The sequence below is a fragment of the Octodon degus genome, unplaced genomic scaffold (genome assembly GCF_000260255.1).
Source record: "Octodon degus isolate 3935 unplaced genomic scaffold, OctDeg1.0 scaffold00012, whole genome shotgun sequence".
Classification (NCBI taxonomy): Eukaryota; Metazoa; Chordata; class Mammalia; order Rodentia; family Octodontidae; genus Octodon; species Octodon degus.
In genome coordinates, this window is record NW_004524588.1 from 2,965,494 (window position 1) to 2,970,206 (window position 4,713).

The 4,713-nt window shown below is 42.8% G+C and overlaps 1 protein-coding gene and 1 pseudogene across 1 annotated transcript in view; one reads left to right on the top strand and one right to left on the bottom strand.

Moving 5' to 3' along the window:
* Nucleotides 1-109, bottom strand: part of Dusp16 (dual specificity phosphatase 16) — a 73,239-nt gene extending 73,130 nt beyond the window's left edge. The window contains exon 1 of the mRNA XM_004626072.2: nt 30-109. The gene's annotated coding sequence lies outside the window, so the exon portion shown is untranslated. The remainder of the gene's footprint in view (nt 1-29) is intronic.
* Nucleotides 110-2,915: 2,806 nt separating this feature from the next.
* Nucleotides 2,916-3,511, top strand: LOC101585120 (annotated as a pseudogene).
* Nucleotides 3,512-4,713: the final 1,202 nt, after the last annotated feature.

Below are 4,713 nucleotides of genomic sequence, written 5' to 3' on the forward strand. Positions count from 1 at the left end.
CCCGGACAGGTAGTGCAGGTTCCACCCACCCAGACCACAGCCTTCTTCGCCCAGGTCCTCGGGTGTTTTCTGCCGCTTCGCCAACTGAGAGACGACGCAAACTGTGACTTGAGAGCACTGGAACCATTCTTTTAGAAATGCAAACAAACAAAAATAAACCAAAAAAATTAAAGTCTTTCGAGCTGACTTAGGAGAGAGAGAAGTTATAGGTCCTTTAAGAAAAATCGCACTACTCATTGGGCCAACTCTCGTTGAAAGCTCCCCCCCAAAAAAATGTTCCTATTTTATTTTGCTTATACAGTATTTACAAATAGCATAAGTATGTGCAGCCTAGTATTCTCCTTAAACTATTTTCTACACCAGACAACACAGAATCACCCTTAAATTACACCAGGGACACACTGCCTCTCGAGAGGTGTAAAAACCTTTGAAGATTTCACGACACATACATCGTGCATTTTAAGTCCATTGAAATCGGTTTGTTTTGAGAAGACATTACACACGCTGCAAAACTGGAGACCTGAGGTGGTGACAAACCAGGACTTGGAATCACTGACTTAGGACAATCGGAGCTTTATTCCAGTGTTCTTTGAGCATTTGAGCATGAAGCTGTTTCTGAGAAGGACTCACGTGGATATCACAGAACAAAGATGTGATTAATGACAGAAAAGCACACTGCGAGGGGACTGCTCCTTGAGCCAGAATTTATGTGTAGGAATGATCTAGCTCTTTGCACTGTACTAGAGTAGGGACACTAGCCCCGCTAAGGCACTGTTTGTTGTTGGGATCTATGTGGACATTACCTAAGGGGCTTTTTTAATTGGCAGGAGTACTACGAAGTGGGCTGGGATTAGGTTGGAAAGCAATACATCTCTTTTGCTACTTTTCTGCCTTTAAGTCGGGCTGCTAAAGCGCATTCGTTGTGACTGGTAATCATTTAAGGTTAGCATGATGGCGAAAGGCTGTGGATATTTTCAGCGCATCTTTTAGAGGAGGAAAATGAACCCACCGGAGATGGAAGACAGCCGAGACCTCATGCTGTACCGGAAGCGTGAAGGCTACTGACGGAGCCCCAACTTTGCAGCCGGCGCCTTTGACCTCTTGCAGACTTCTGTGGAGGGGGAGCTTTCTCTTCGCTGCTTGGTCGCTGACCTCTGGTGGCCTGGAGATGTTACTGCAGCTTCACTGGGCTTACTGGAGCTCTACCTATAGAACTGCCGTGTTCAGAACACTTTGGAGAGAGTAATTGGAAAGCAGCTGAATCTCAAATCTGCTAAATTGGAGGGACTGGGACTTTAAGAAAGAGTCGGAGTCCTTAGCCTAGCGTTGGACAACACAGATGTACCTGGATAAAGACTCAAAAGAATTTATGGTGCAGTGTACCCTGTGCATACTGCCTTCCTAGTAATTCTAATTGACACACCTTAAAACGTCTGCCTTTTCTTCATTTATAATTGTCCTCCATCTATGTGGTCCTATGACAACTGTTCTAGAAGTCTCTTCACTCTGGATCATCTTACTGAAACAAGACTAAAGCTAACTAAACACTAATGATAGAGTGGCATATAATATGGGCTCAGAGTCCAGAGAAAAGCAATGTGGGAGGTTGTTTTTTGGTTTGTTCTTCAGTACTAAGGCTTGAAGCCAGGGGTACCCTACCACTTAGCTACTGTACCCAGAGCTTTTTTTTTTTTTAAGTTAAATGGCCCAGGCTTTGATCCTCCTGACTTAGCCTCCTAGGTAGATGGGATTACAAACATGTGCGAGGACTGGCATAAGAGGATTTTTTAAAGGAAGGCATCTTATAAACAGCTTTGACCTGCTTCTTGAAGGATAATTAAGATTTAGTTCATGGCGAAGGAATCAGTAAAAGGAGTCATCTAGAGAAGAAATGGCATGACTGAAGACATGGAGGTGGAATGAAGGAGTACTGAGGTGAGAGATGCGCAGACCCAGTGGCAGTTGCTGCTGGTATTTAGCCATTAGGTGTGAGGTCAAATTAAAGAGACTCAGAGGCACACAGTGGAGAACCTTGAATGTTGGGGTAAATACTAGTCCAGCTGGTTAAAGGGAAACAATTGAGCAAGTTTACTGACAGGTACACTTGTCCTTGTTCTATCAAAAATAAAAGCTTCTGTGTCTGTTGATGACATGTGGAAACAGCAATTTAAAACAGTACCACTTACAATTGCTCCAAAGAATATGAAATAAGTGTGACTTAACAAAATATGTATAGTATCTATATGCACCAAATTATAAAATGCTGATGAAGAAATTTAATGAAGACCTAGGACTGATGGGATAGCTCAGTGGACCAAGCACCTGCTTAGGCAAGTGCAGGGGCCAGGGCTCAATCCCCAGCACCACATGATGTGCTGGGCCCACCCCTGGGTGGGCTGAGCCAGCCACTGAGTCCAGACATGGTGGCGCATGCCTGTGGTCCCAGCACTGGGGAGGCTGAAACAGGAGGATCACTACGAGTCCAAGCTGCATAGTGAGACCTTGTACCAAATACTTTTAAAAAACCTATATAATTTAAGCGACTTATTGATCTATGGATTTGAAGAGCAAATATCGTAAAGCTATCAGTTCTTCCCAAACTGACCTACAGATTTCATAACACTCCAAACATAATTCCAGAAAGGGTTTCCACACACTTAGACAAGTTTAAGCTAAAACAATGTCCAGCTTATTGAGATGTATTGAGATGGGTGAGTGCCTGATTCCCCAAAGGCTGACAGAGAGCTCATAAACTTAGGGTACCATCAGATAGGGGCTCTGAGACATTATAATCAAATCCATAAAAAGCTATTTTCCCTTTGAGGACATGCAGGGATAGGGTATAATATTGGTTTCAGTTAAATATGTAGAGGAGTGCCAAAGTTTTTAGTTAGAAATAAATATAGACAGGCGCGTTGGGCTGACAGCGAGGCCCCGGCGGCGGCGGAGGATGGAGGCGGTGGTGTTCATCTTTTCTCTGCTGGACTGCTGCGCGCTGATCTTCCTCTCCATGTACTTCTCAGATAATTACATTATCTGATTTAGAATGTGATTATATTAATGCTAGATCATGTTGCTCGAAATTAAACAAGTGGGTGATTCCAGAAATGATTGGCCATTCCGTTGTCAGCGTCCTGATGCTTGTCTCCTTGCACTGGTTCATCTTCCTGCTCAACTTGCCTGTTGCCACTTGGAATATATATCGGTTCATTATGGTGCCAAGTGGCAACATGGGAGTGTTTGACCCAACCGAAATAAACAATCGAGGGCAGCTGAAGTCACACATGAAAGAAGCCATGATCAAACTTGGTTTCCACTTGCTCTGTTTCTTCATGTATCTTTATAGTATGATATTAGCTTTGATAAATGACTGAAGCTGGAGAAGCTGTGGTTGAAGTCAGCCTACACTACAGTACACTGAGGAGGAGCCAGAGACTGCTTGAACCACCCTTAGAACCGTGACCATAGCAGTATATATTTTCATCTTTGAACAAAAACTATTTTTGCTGTATTTTTACCATAAAAAGTATTAAAAAAAAAAAAAGAAATAAATATAGACAATAGTACTTAGACCTTCACAAATCTTAACCACCTCCAGCTGAAGTTCATTCACTCAACAGTGATTGAGTGCCTCCTACATATCAGTGTGTACCAGATAGATACCTAAGCCCTGGAAATAGGGTTATACACAAGACAGTCAAGGTCTTTTCCTTCACAGGTGGGGCGAGAAGACAATAAAAGCAATGGCTAGAACCATGGCTAAAGGTCTACAAAGAAAAATTGAGTGATGTGACAGTGACAGGCCTAGGTAAAGGTAGCAATGGGTGTTCAAGTGAGGAGGGGACACATGAATTGAGGCCTGCAGGATGGCAACCAGAAAATGTTGTGAGTGGAGGAAATAGGTTCCTCCGAGACCTTTCAGCAAAGAGAGTGACTTGTAGAGAGTTGGTGTATTCCAGAAGCCAGAGGCAGGCCAAAGGGTGCTCAAAGGTATAGTAAACAAGTGCAGGCAGGAGGCAAGCTGCATAGGGCCCTTATATAGTATAGTATGAATCTCAGATTCTATTCTGAATGACCAAAGCAGGTTAGTATTTGATCTGATTTGTGAAGGGAATAGTTACAAATAAGCATGACAGATTAGTTTTTTAAATTGTTTGTTTAATTATTTTGCAGTAGTGGGAATTGAACCCAGGGACTGGCCCATGCTAGACAAGCACCCTGTGACTGAACTGCATTCCCAGACCACTTTCATTTTCTGTTTCGAGATAAGATCTCACTAAGTTGCCGACACTGGCCTTGAACTTGTAGTCCTCCTGTCTCAGCATCCTGACTAGCTGGGATTACAGGCATTGCACTTAGCATTATAGGTTAAATTTTAAAGAAAGTTTTAGTAATACTCTCAAAATATTTTTTATTTTATTTGGCAACTCTTTTCCAATAGGAAGGGAGCATTTTTTACATTTAGTTTTTCTCCAGGGTTCTTTTACTGTCCCAAGTGCTTCATGGTTTCTTGGAGAGTACCTAATGCTTCTAAGCAGCAGGAGGCCCTTAAATTTTTATGGATAAATGTTTATATGTGTTTTCCTGCAAAAGGGCCTCTAGCTTTCAATGGGCATTCAAAAGGTTCTCTCTCTGTCTCTCTCTGTCTGTCTGTCTGTCTGTCTGTCTCTCTCTCTCTCTCTCTCTCTCTCTCTCTCTCTCTCTCTCTCTCTC